General features: G+C 37.7%; 1 protein-coding gene and 1 long non-coding RNA gene across 10 annotated transcripts in view; one reads left to right on the top strand and one right to left on the bottom strand.

Annotated features, from left to right (window-relative positions):
• The window catches only part of CSTPP1 (centriolar satellite-associated tubulin polyglutamylase complex regulator 1), a 198,419-nt gene that overhangs the window by 134,239 nt on the left and 50,177 nt on the right, over positions 1-14,003 (bottom strand). The window lies entirely within an intron of this gene.
• The window catches only part of LOC140612711 (uncharacterized), an 81,266-nt gene that overhangs the window by 27,639 nt on the left and 39,624 nt on the right, over positions 1-14,003 (top strand). Inside the window, exon 4 of one of the 5 annotated variants that reach the window (XR_012013887.1) lies at positions 13,232-13,389. The exons of the other annotated variants lie outside the window; for them this stretch is intronic. This is a non-coding gene — a long non-coding RNA (uncharacterized lncRNA). The remainder of the gene's footprint in view (positions 1-13,231; positions 13,390-14,003) is intronic. 5 annotated transcript variants of the gene reach the window in all.

Below are 14,003 nucleotides of genomic sequence, written 5' to 3'. Positions count from 1 at the left end.
CTACAGGGGCAAATGGAAAATAAATAGCAAGTACTGAAAGGCAATTTATTCAGTTGGGTAGAGTTTGGAGATAAATTGGTGATAAGTTTATAAAAATTAACCAAACAAGACATGAGAGACTGCTAACTCTGGGAAACAAACAAGGGGTGGTGGAAAGGGACGTGGGCAGGGGGATGGGATGATTGGGTGACTGGGCACTGAGCAGGGCACTTGACGCGATGAGCACTGGGTTTATGTTATATGTTGGCAAATCGAACTCCAATAAAAAAATATACAAAAAAAAGGGGGGGTGTCAGTCTCAGGGGTGAGAAGATTATGCAACTTAGCTCAAGTGTCAATAGCATTTATATAGTTATAAAATATAAATAATGAGTACTGATATAACCAAAATCTTGATATATATATATAGAGAGAGAGAGAGAGACAGACAGAGAGACAGAGAGACAGAGAGACAGAGAAGAGAGAGAGAGGTTGGGGAGTAAATAAAGTCACAAATGTGTGGTAAAGGATGTTAAAGAGAAATAGATTTACATTTCACACAGTGGGAAGTCAATAGATAATGCCTGAATTTTTTTTTTTAATGAAGTAGTAACATAAGCAAGTAATTTAGAGATACAGTAATAAATGCCAAACAAATCACTCTAAGAAGTTGAAAGTGGTTATCTCTGAGGAATGGGAAACTAAGCTAAGAGTTGAGGTAATGCCTTTTTCTTTTTCTTTTTTTTTAAGATTTTATTTATTCATGAGAGGCACAGAACAAGAGAGAGAAAGAGAAGCAGAGACATAGGTAGAGGGAGAAGCAGGCTCCATGCAGGAAGCCTGATGTGGGACTTGATCCCAGGACTCCAGGATCATGCCCTGAGCCAAAGGCAGGCGCTCAACCGCTGAGCCACCCAGGTGTCCCACCTTTTTCTTTCTTTTTTTTTTTTTTTTAACAATTCTTATTGGACAATTCTTTTTTTTTTTTTTTAAAGATTTTATTTATTTATTCATGATAGTCACAGAGAGAGAGAGAGAGAGAGAGAGAGAGAGAGAGAGAGAGGCAGAGACACAGGCAGAGGGAGAAGCAGGCTCCATGCACCGGGAGCCCGACGTGGGATCCGATCCCGGGTCTCCAGGATCGCGCCCTGGGCCAAAGGCAGGCGCCAAACCGCTGCGCCACCCAGGGATCCCTTATTGGACAATTCTTATAGAACCATTTTACTCTTTAAACTGTATGCATGTATAACTTCAATTTCAATAAATAAATAAGTTAGATAAAGAATATTCAGGGATCCCTGGGTGGCACAGTGGTTTAGCGCCTGCCTTTGGCCCAGGGCGTGATCCTGGAGACCCGGGATCGAATCCCACATTGGGCTCCCGGTGCATGGAGCCTGCTTCTCCCTCTGCCTATGTCTCTGCCTCTCTCTCTCTGTGTGTGTGACTATCATAAATAAATAAAAATTAAAAAAAAAAGAATATTCAACTTAGAGGACCACCTGTTCTGTGACACCCTTCCTGACCCCTCAAGCTTATTAAGATATTCTTCCTCTGGACATTCTTACCACCTTAAACCTCTAGTTAGCTCAAATCGCAAGTTATTTAATTATTGACTTACTCGACTCTAAGTACACTCAAGATAGAGATCATGCTTTATTAATCAGTTTCCCCAGCACCTGTCATAAATCTAGGCATATAGGGTATGTAAGAAACATTTCCTGAATTGAATGATCTTAGTCAATGGCACCAATACCATACCAAGTGTACAGAGTAGAAAATTTCCATGACAAACTCTCTTTGTAACCTCTCACTTACATATTGTCCTGAACTCTATTACCTCATTGCTATAGACTGAACGTTTGTGTCTCTTTCGAGTCATATATTGAAACTTAATCCCCAAATGTGATGGTATTTGGAGGTGGAGCCTTTGGGAGGTGATTAGGTCATAAGGTTGGAGCCCTCATGAATGGGATTCTTGCCATTATGAAAGAGGCCCAGAAGAGGTCCCTTGGCCCTTCTGTTACGTGAGTATGCAGCGAAAGGGAGGCCATCTGTGAATCAGGAAGTAGGCTCTCAACAAACAAGGAATCTGCCAGAGCCTTGATCTTGGACTTCCAGCCTCCAAAACTATGAGAAATAAATTTCTGTTATTTATTTCTGTTATCATCTAGTCCATGATAGTTTGTTACAGCAGCTCGAATGGACTAAAGCATAGACCACAGACCTTTTGTCATTCTCTGAAAACAGAAAGCCTCTGTGCCCTTGCTCATGCTGTTTCCTCAGCTAGCAATGCCCTACCTACTCAGTTCCCATTCTCTATTCTTCATCTTCTAAGGACCACTTAAAGTGCTACTTCTTCCATGAAGCTTTCCTTAAAATTCATAGAATAAATATCTCCTTTCACTTATCCCAAAACACGTTGCCTGAAATTTTACTTGGTGTGTATTTAATAGCATCCTAATAGTTATGCTTATGTCCGATTTTCCCCTTGAGTTCATAAGTTCCTTGAGTTCAACTAGCTTACTCATCTTTTATTCTTCACTAGCATGGTATCCAACATATAGTAGGTCCACACTGTAGAATAACTGTATTTTTCTGGTATGAAACTGCCATTATTCTTGCCTTCTGTGAGAATGACAGAGGATCATGTCTGGCACAGAGATTGTCACATAGAAGGTATTTACTAAATAGTTAACACATTTTATTTTATTTTATTTTTATTTATTCATAGAGACACAGAGAGAGAGAGAGAGAGGCAGAGACACAGGCAGAGGGAGAAGCAGGCTTCATGCAGGGAGCCCGACATGGGACCTGATCCTGGGTCTCCAGGATCACACCCCAGGCCGCAGGCAGGGCTAAACCGCTGTGCCACGGGGGCTGCCCATAGTTAACACATTTTAAAAATTAAAGGAAGACCAGGCAATGAGTTTATTTCTTAGCCTTTACAAAGTGCTATCTTTTATTTTGTCTTTTTTCTTATTTCGACATAATTGGGCCTTCCACAAACTGGCCCTATCCTAATTATACATTTCCTGTTTGTTGCTATTCAACATGTACTAGTCCTCCACAGTCCAGTTAGACTCCTTTATAGCCTCTTCCTGTGTATGATATTTTCTACTTCTGCTAATCTAATTACATTCCTCTACTCTAGAACAAAAGTTCCAAAATACTTCCTCTTACAATAAAGGTAGAGTAGGTAATTTAGACTAAACTTTCTGGCTGAAAAAAACTAGATGAATTATTAAAAGCATCTGGTTGAAGTATCAGAGAGCCACTGAGGCAAATGAGGAATGACAAGGCCAAGTTTTGAAAGGAGAATAAAACCCAAAAAGGTCAGCCTAGCATTTGGTGCCACTTTTCCCCATAAACAGGAATTCTAAATGTAAGAGTCCATAAATTGAATTCAAGGGATGCACAGACTTGGATAGGAAAAAAAATTACATCTTTAGTTTTATAAACCATTAACTGGAATTTACATTTCCTTTAGTTAAGAATATAAACATAGCAGAATTAGTAGTATGTGTGATTTTGTCAGTTAGAAACCTCAAATATTTTCATATCATGTTAAAGTTGTCACAAATATCTCACACTATCATCTATATTCATCACTTTAAAAATAAGATATTAAAAAGAAGATATTATTTCACAGTGTCAGGAGCTTATGCCAGTCCTGAAAGAAATAGCGGGTAGACTAAACAGGTAATAGTTTTGAATTAATGTTAAGTTCCTGAATTTTCAAAGGACTCTTGAGGCTTGGTGGTCTAAAAACTAGAGCTAGGACCCACCCGGGCTGGATAGAGGGACTGTGGTATATCCCTAAGGGTCTAGTTGACACCCTGAAAGACTATATCTGGAAATAGATCAGCCCTCCCTGATACTTATGCCTAGCTTCAAATGATTTCAACCCCTGAGTGGATTGAGGTAATCCAGGATTGCCAGTGCTCAGGCCATCTGCCAGAAGCAAATGTAAATCCTCTCTAAAGAAAGATTATAGCATTCTAGGCTTTACATTATCTCTATAATTTTTCACATACAATGTATAACACTCAACTGATGGAAAAAAGTATACTACAATTTAAGACAATGGAATAAAGAGCCAAGAGACAGAAAAGATAATAAACACAGACCCACAAGGAATCTAGATTTTGAACTATGGACTTTTATAACCATATTTTACCATGCTCAAGAAAATGAAGAAATTAGTAAAGAATTTGAAGAAAATGAAGAAATTAGTAAAGAAACCATAAAAGAATAAGAATTAGTAAAGAAACCATTAAAAAAACCTGAATGATAATTCTTAAACTAAAAAAGTACAAAAATTGCAGGGCACTGGGGTAGCTCAGTCAGTAGAGCATGCAACTCTTGATCTCAGAGTTGTGATTTTGAGACCCCATTGGGTGGAGAGATTATTTAAAAATAAAATATTTTTTAAAATTACAATAATTAGATGAGGTGCCTCGGTGGCACAGTTGGTTAAATGTCTGACTTTTGGTTTCAGTGTGGGTTCTGATTTTAGGGTCATGAGATCAAGCCCTGTGTTGGACTCCATGCTCAGTGTGGAGTCTGCTTGAGGTTATCTCTCTCTCTCCTTCCCCCTCTCCTGCTTGTGCATGCATGCTCTTTCTCTAAAATAAATAAATAAATCTTTCTAAAAGTACAATAACTGGAAAAGGCTACATGCTGTATAATTCCAACTACATAACATCTGGAGAATGCAAAACTATGAAGACAGTAAAAATAAATATCAGTGGTTGCTGGAAATTGGGTGGAAAGAAGGGATAACCAGGAAGAACACAGATAATTTTTAGAGCAGTGAAAATACTCCATATGATACCATAATGATGGTTATATGTCATTATACATCTGTCCAAATCCATAAAATATATAATACCAAGTGAATACTAAACTGTGAACTTTGGGTGATGATGATGTGTCAACATAGCTTCATCAATTGTAACCAAATGTACCAAATATAAGGGATGTTGATAATGATAATTAAATAAAAATAAGTGTTGCCTTTTCATTTTGGCAGCAGGGAATACATAGGAAATCTCTACCTTCCTCTCAATTTTAATGTCAACCTAAAACTACTCTAAAAAAAAAAAAAGCCCTTAAGAAACAAACCAAAAAGGGATATTTAAACTATATAAAAATTTCACAATAAACTATAGAGGCAAGCCACAGAAAGTAAAGTTAATTAAAATCTTCTTTGCTACTGGAAATAAAAAAGGAAAATGAAGATGCCCTATGGGAAGCAAGACTAAGAGAAGTATGAGAAACACTAGTAAACAAATCTTCAGGTTTTTCAAATTCACTTTCAACATTTATGGTTTCCCCAGCTTGCAATTTCTTTTTTTCTCTCCTTTGTATTTAAAACAGACAGGCTAAAAGTGTCATGGTAAGATACAAAAAACACAAAAAGAAAAATAAAACAATAATTGGAATTAAGAACTCATTACCTGGGCTTAACAACAAGTCACACAAAAGTGAAAAGAGAATTAATGCACTCCAAAACAGGTCAGAAAAAAATATTTAAAAGAAAGCATATAAGACAAAATGATGAAAAATGCAGAAAAGTACATAAGAGAGGATACCATAAAAGTGTCTAAAGTTTGTGTAACTGGAATCCCAGAAGGAGTAAAGACAATGGAACAGAAGCAAATCTGAAAAGCTAAAAATTGAGAATTTTCCAAAACTGATAAAAGACATCAAATTATAGGTTTGAGAAACACTAAGCACACTAAGTGGTTTAATATAAAGAAAAGCAAACCTAGGCACATTATAGTAATACTACCAAAAACCAAAGACCAAGGAGAAACATCCAAAAAGTAGCCATAGATAAAGGACAGATTATTTTCCAAAGGTATAAGAATGACTGGTAGCTGACTTCTTGACAGAAACAGTGGAAACCAGAAGGAAATCGAATACCATCTTCAAAGCACTAAAAGACAACAATTGCCAACCTAGAATTTATACCAGAAAAAACTACCCTTGAAAAATGAAAGTAAAAATTCTAATAATGTCTATAGATAGTTAATAGCTTTCAATGAACTAATTTTCATAATTTTATTAGGTTACAGAAGATACTAACATCAGTGGAAGTTGGGTGAAAGGCATATGGAGACTCTATGTGTTTTTGTTGTTGTTGTTATTGTTTTTTAAGTAGGCTCACACCGAGCATGGAGCCCAATGCAGGGCTTGAACTCACAACCCCAAAATCAAGACCTGAGCTGAGGTCAAGAGACAGACGCTTAAATAACTGAGCTACCCAGGCACCCCTATGCTATTTTTACACCTTTTCTATAAGTCTGAAATTATTACAAGAGGAAATAAAGGTAAATATAGTTTCAGAATGAAAGCTAGGATCAGAACAGAAGTTCCACAAAAGTTGTGATTTGTCTGTTTTTTACCGCTGTATCCCCTAGTGTCTAGAACACTAACACAAAGGCATTCAGTAAATATTTGCTGAATGTACAAACAACAGTAGCAGTAGCTATCACTTAGTATATCTTAAATAAAATATCAAGTACTTTACATTCATTATCCCCCCAACAATCATGTAACATGGAATTTTACATTTTATATATAAGTCTCCCTATTTTATAGATGAGGCTAAGCAACCTGCCTAAGATCACATTTAGTAAGTGGCAGCTCTCAAACAGATTTGACTCCAAAGTCTGTGTTGTTAATCACTATGCTACAATACTTTTGTGTCACATAAAAATATTTCTTTCTTGTTTGCTTATCCAAATTCTATTCACCTTTCTAGGTTGTATTAGTCAGTATTCTCCAGTAAAACAGAGTCACTAGTAAATATGTACATACAGTTGACCCTTGAACAACACAGGTATGAACTATGCAAGGCCACTTATACATATACAGACTTTTTACAGTACAGTTCTATGAATGTATTTTCTCTTCCTTATGATTTTCTTGAAACATTTTCTTTTCGCAGGCTTACTTTAGTATAAGAATATAATACATATAATATACAAGATACATGTTAATCATCTGTTTATGTTATCAACTGTGTAGGCTTCTAGTCAACAGTAGGCTGTTAGCAGTTTAGTTTTTGGAGAAGCCGAAAGTTATACATGGATTTTTGACTGTGTTGGTGATTGATGTCCCAACCATGTGTTGTTCAAAGGCAAACTGTATATACAAGAAGAGATTTAGCTTATGTGATTATGGAATTGGCTCATGTGATTATGGACACCAAGAAGTCCCATGATCTGCCATTTGCAATGTGGAGAATGAGGATAGTTGGTAGTATATAATTCAATCCAAGTCTGGAAGCCTAAGAATCAAGGGAGTCATTGGTATAAGTCCTAGTCTGAGTCCGAAGGCCCATGAATCAGAGGGCCAAATGATGTAAGTTCTAGTCCAAATTCAAAGGCTGTGATGTCTGAGGGTGAGAGGTAATAGACGTCCCAGCTAAAGCAAAAAAACAAAAATAAAAACAAAAACACTAAATTCACTCTTCTTCCACCTTTTTTGTTTTAGTCAGGTCCTCAAGGAATTGGATCATGCCTACTACCCACATTAGTGAAGGTGGATCTTCTTTAAAGCCTATCAATTCAAACGCTAATCTCTCCTGAAAACACCCTCACAGACATACTCAGAAATAATGTTTTACCAGATATATCTGGGCATAGCCTCACCTGGTCAAGATTACACATAAAATTAACCATCACACAAGTCAAGACACACTCCTCTATGATGCCTTATTTAACTTCTCTAGTACCCATTATTTCTCCTTATGCCCAGATCTGAGAGCACAACTTAATGCCATTACATAAGGTCTTGGATTATTAACAAATAATTAACAATTATTCTCTAATTGTTTGTAATAAGCATTATCTCCTCAACCAGACTACATCCCCTTATAGGCAAGTGACCATATCTTAGAGTCACATTTGAAACTCTATAAGGATACTTGATATTTTGGTAAAGAGATAAGAAAAATATGTAGTCGGGAAAACCATGCAAAGAACAATATTTTGGGATGCCTTAGAGAGCAGGCCTGTATGGTTTAAGATTTTAAGCATCAAATTTGGCTAAGAAAAAAAGCTACCTTAAAAAGGTAGAGTTTTTTAAAATAGATTTTGCTTATTGTTTTATTCAAAAGGGGTAGTGGGAGAAAGAGGTGGAGAGGGGCAGAGGAGGGAGAGAGAGAGAGAATCCCAAGGAGACTCCACTCTGAGCACGGAGCCTGATGCGGGGCTCGATCCCAGGACCCTGAGATCATGACCGAAGCTGAAATCTTAAGTCTGACATTTAATTAACTAAGCCATCCAGGTGCCCCAAAAGGTGGTTTTTACATCAAATTTTCTATAATATATCTTTTTCCTTATGTCAAGTTAGTAGGTGTTCAGGGCATTTTGGACATTGCAGTACAATTCTCTTGGCTAAACCCCCTTGAGAGGGCATATATATTGCATAGAAGGTGAAGTTTGAGAGTGTGCAGATGAACAATTATCCCCACACATGTAAACTGCAGCCTGTGTGGTGTAAATATACTCTCCCTGCCTGGAACTGCCTGTGTAACACTGTCTCTTTGGGCTCTGTGGTTTCTCAATACATTCCAACTGTTGGGAGGCTGGAGCTTGGCTCAGCAAGCACAGATAAACAGCTTCCTGCATCAGGCTGCCAGTGTGAGGAGCAATGACCTCAGCAGAGAATGTCTGCTTTTCATTACCCTGAGCACATCGCAGTACTGCTAGCTAAGAGAAGGAACAATACAAGTTGGGTAGACTTGACCTGCTCAGGTCTCCCATTACACCTTGAATTTTTTTAATCCTGGCAGGCAGAAAAAAGAGTGTAGAGCCAAGAAGTAAGGAAATGGCTAATTGGTGGGAGAAGGAAAGACAAAAAAGCTTTCTTAGGCTGTTCTCTAAATGAACTAAATGATGAGTCAAGTGGCTAACGCTAAATGGCTAATAGTCATGCAGGAAATCATCAAATGTTCTTAATCTCCAAAAAAGTACACAAAATGCAGAGTAAGCAAAACATGTTACAGAAAACAAGAGAGACTAAAAAGTCCTCAAAATCTTTAGCTCTAACACCATTTAAAGAGAAAGAAGAGCAAAACTGTCACTTTCCAAGAAACTAACACTTTCCAAGAGATTCACAAAGTAGGAGAGAAGCAAAAATACCAGAAACCTGGAACTAAAGGGGAATGAGAAAGAATTCTATGTAGCCAGGCATTTTATACATGTCATTTTACCTCATTTATACAACAACCCTATGAGATAGGTATCATCATCCCTAGCAATGATCTTGATCTGGAAAATATAACATAAAGACATTAACAAAGGCACTTGTAGTTGATGTTATTTACTGACAAAGGGATGGATTCGAGGCTGCTCTATGGCCACCTTGGAAACAGCATTACTGACTATGGCAGCCCCAGAACTCAGCAATCCTGGGCCAACGTATCCTAAAATAAATTTACATGCTCATGACATTTTCTAGTAAGATAGTTTCCACTGTGCTGGTCAGAATTGCATCTGATAGTTGAAGAAAGGAATCACAGCTATGGCCTCAGACAGGAAATTGGTTGGACGTGACCCCTCTTGAGGGATCCTGAGAAACAATTTGTTTTGTGGGGAAGTCATTGACTGTAAAGATGCACCTGCCATGGGGCTGGAAGCTGAGAGACAGACAAACATCTTAGCAAATCATAACAACAGAAAGAAGCTTCATTTGACTTTCATTTCACTTTTCTCAGGGAAGAAGAATCTTTGTGTGGGTGCCAAAATCCTAACTGTCCCTCCTCCTTTCCCTCTTTCCCCTCCACCCCCATCCCAGTTCATTAAAGACATTCTGGTTAAAGGTGCCAGAATGTGTCATTCTTTCCTGCCCTTGTGCCAGGCTTGGGCTGCCAGCACCACAGATCTTCTAGAGTTCTGAGCAAATTATGGAAGAAATTAAAAACATTGATGAATTTAAACTGTTCCATCCTTGATGAGATAAAATTTCTTAACTTCTGATGAGCTACTTCACATTTTTAATAGCACTACTGATCTGTTCATTCAGATTTGTGTGTGTTTACCTGATTGCTAGAGGGGTACTCAGAATTATCAGAGCAGTGGAATGAGAAGAAATATCAGCACCAAGTAAAGAGTCTTTATATTATTTATAAATTAAAATAAATCAAGCAATTTCTCTAAGGGAAATATTTTCACATAAAAAAATTATACCTAAGTTTTATACTAGCTAGCTGAAAAAGCAGCATCCATGAAAACAGAAATAATATCACTGGTTCTTGAGAATACGTCAGCCAAGGATGGAGTTCCTTCATTTCCTCTTATTGAATGGTTTCACAACAGCTAAGTTTCTCTTAACTTGTAGAAAGGAGGGGTGGGGAAGTGAGGTCTCTCCTGACAGGCAGAATCTGGGCCCAATTATTACTTCCACAACCTCTGACTCTGACTTCTAAATGAGTCAGGGGACCAGTGGGCTGTGAAATGGCTTCCTCAGTTACCAGGTCAAGTGCTGCTGGATGGTTTCCTGTAATCAAAACATGAAGAGACTGAAGAGGAGAGATGGATTCTAAGCAAGTCAGCAGCTTCTTCTTTCCTTGATGAATCTGGATTTTTAAGTTTCAAAACAGATTTTGAAGACTCTCAACTCACTACTATGTCTCCCTGCTATAGGATACACCTAGTGACAGAGAAAAGACCAGAATCCTCTATAGATTTTACAAATGACAGAAGTGCCTGGGCCAGTAACAGTGAGGATAGGATTGTTCTAGCTGAAGGCAAAATCTATTCCTGGCAATTATCTGAGTCTGTGAGAATCCAGATGCTGACAATGAGAAATGGGTAATTTTCTGTTATAATGTGTCAATTCCAGCTAAGAAGTGAACTATGGAAAAAAGATGGGGGCGGGGCAGAGAGAAGCATTACCCTTTTGAAGAAGTCTATAATAGGATTAGTCACCATTACTTCACCAGAGCACATTTTGGCTCAATTTAACAACAATAAGTAGGGAAAACACAGAGCAGAAATGGCCCAGAGAAGTGTCAAGTCTATCCCTCATTCAAAGCTGTCAGCCTGGAAATCAGTGAAGTCCTGGTTTGTTCTGATGTGTTTCTTGTTGCTCCAAAACTGCTCCTCTGTTACCATGGGCACGAGAAGAACCCAAAACAACATTACTTAAAGGCTGGATGATGGATAATCCTAAAAAAATCTGCCAACTTTAGAACTGAAAGTTTATACCCTGATTGTTCTAGATTACTTAGGAGAGAAGTGGGTCATCTTTCATAGGGCTTAGAGCACCTGTTTAAAAAAGAAGAAATAATACATATTTTATCATCATAGTTTGTTTTCATTAGAATTACATTTTAAGTGATTTAGGAATATGCACCATTGGAACTTCCTTTTCATCTCCGAGAGTGAATTAATGAAGTTCACGTTTAATGTATGTATTCTAATCAAAACAAAAAAAAAATGGAATTTGATGCTGGTACCTTTTACTACAAGAGTATATTTTAAAAAGTATGCAAATTCCCAACTGAATTCTGGTGATTAATATTTATATCAAGATATAATAATCAATGCTCTTTTTCTAGAAACGAAGATTTCAATCTTCATATTAATATTATAATTAAATAACACAAGTAATTTTTATGTCTAATTATTTTATTACTTTCACTTATTATATATGAACAATGCATAGGGAAACCAACTACTTGTAGGTGGCTTTCCCTGATCACTGCCTATTAAAGTTATTCCATTCTCGGTAGCAGCAAATAAAATCAATCATATTATCTTTTTTGGATACAGAAAGCTTAGGTAGCAAAGGTGGACAAAAGGGTGAATCATGTAAACAGAGATAACTTATTGGCTCTTTGATGGGATGAACCAGTCATACCATGAGATAAGCCCTCAAATGCCATTTCCAAGAGGCCTTCCTGACTATCCTGTATATCACATTACCTTAGTTATTTCCTTGTTATTTATTTTGTTATGGTCATCAGCTGTGTAACCTTGGTAATGTTACTTTTGTGTGTCTGAATTTCATAACGCATAAAATGAAGAGAATATAAAACCCACCTCATGGTATTGTGAAAATTAAAGATTTTATTTACTTCTTAATTTTTTTGAGAGAGAAAGAACACGTACACATGGTGGGGGGGTGGCAGAAGGAGAAGGAGAGAGAGGATCTTCAAGCAGGTTCCATGCCCAGCATGGAGCCTGACATGGGGCTTGATCTCACAACCCTGAGATCATGACCTGAGCCGAAATCAAGAGTCAGATGATTAACTGACTGTGTCACCGAGGTGCCCCAGTATTGTGAGAATTAAATGATAGAATACATGTTATATGCTTAGAACAGTGCCTAGCACATAGCAGATATTTATTAGCTATTAGCTATTGTCTTCACCATCAGTTTACTTCTTTATTGACTATCTCCCTCACTAAACCCTAACGTCCATTAAGCATAATTACCGTGTTTGTCTTGTTCACTACTCTATTTCCACTGCCTACTAAACATGGGCACATAGTAAGTGCTCAAAATTAATTGCTGAATGAATTCATGAGTGAGTGCTATCTTATATTCTCACATATCCTTAAAATGAACCTCTTTCAATGAAGGTAATCTGTGTACTTGCAACCAAAACAGACATCACGAAAGCAGCCCCAAGAAGCCAAAATCATCATTTAAAAACAAAACAAAAACAAGACACTTGGTCTTAAGAAAGAGCCCTCCTGGGCCCACCAACCAAGACCACAGAGTATCATTCATTTCTATATTAGTATGTGGAGATCAAGCTTCCTAATGCCACAGTGTTGTAACTATCAATTTAGCCTGTGAAGAATGATTCCCAATCCTGATAGGAATTCTCAGATTTCAGTCTGTTTTTCTCTCATTATTACTTTCCAATGTCTTAAAAAACCGCATTTCTCATTTTATCTTTACCACAAGAACCTGGTCACACTCTGCTGTGGTTTCTAAGTTACAGCAGCTACTCTAGCCTCATTTTCTTGGATGTACTTCTTCAGAGGTCCTGACCCCATGCTGACACTTGGTCTATTCATAGAGTGGCACCTCTAAATATTAATTCCTTTTACCTTCTACTGGTTGAAAGACAACATTCAGAGGTAGAGGTTGCATACAACATAAAAGAAAATCCTCTGGGATTTAGTATCCTTCTTTCAAGGGTGTCCAGAGGAATATGATCTAAAGAGCTCACAGTCTTGCAGACATACACACACAGTACAGCTTAGCTACTCATGTTTTGCAGCGTACCCAGATTTACTGGAACAATTATGGATTTGTTGGAAAACACCAACAACCAAGAAGTGACAGCACAGGTGAGAGGACAAGCAGACCCAGAGGAAAAACTCAGCAAGAAAGTCTTCCAAAAACAATTTGAAAGAGTACTTTCGTCACTATTTATAGGTAAATTGTCCACCATTAAATGTTTGAAAATCCCAAGGTATGAACTTGAAACTGAGAGATGGAAGTATACCGTTAACATATATATTTTTAAGATTTCATTTATTTATTGAGGGGGGAGGGACAGAGGGAGAAAGAGAGGGAAAGAGAGGATCTCAAACCGACTCCATCCTAAGCACAGAGCCTGATGCAGGGCTTGATCCTACGACCCTGAGATCATGACCTAAGCCAAAACCAAGAGTCCAACACAACCAACTGAGTCACCCATGTCCCCCATTAACATATTTTCTAAAATATCATGTTTCCTATTGTTTAGAGATAGTTCCAATTGTATCCCCTAAAAAGGCCAATACTAAACATTTAAATGGCAATGAACTAATAAGTCACCAGAGAAGGTTAAGTGGTAAACTTTGTGGAGTAGAGTTCATAAAGGAAATTTCAAAGAATTTAGAAATTATAACTAGAAGAGATCTCAAAATATGATCTGGTTAGGTCTCCAATGATGTTAGTCAGTATAGAGCCTTATGGGCAAGAGAGAATAATGGTTTTGAAATATTGCAGAGCAGGGATCCCTGGGTGGCGCAGCGGTTTGGTGCCTGCCTTTGGCCCAGGGCGCG

Source organism: Canis lupus, chromosome 21, assembly GCF_048164855.1.
Source record: "Canis lupus baileyi chromosome 21, mCanLup2.hap1, whole genome shotgun sequence".
Taxonomy (NCBI): Eukaryota; Metazoa; Chordata; class Mammalia; order Carnivora; family Canidae; genus Canis; species Canis lupus.
The sequence above is the reverse complement of the archived record's forward strand: the minus strand, read 5'-3'. Positions and strand labels throughout refer to the sequence as shown.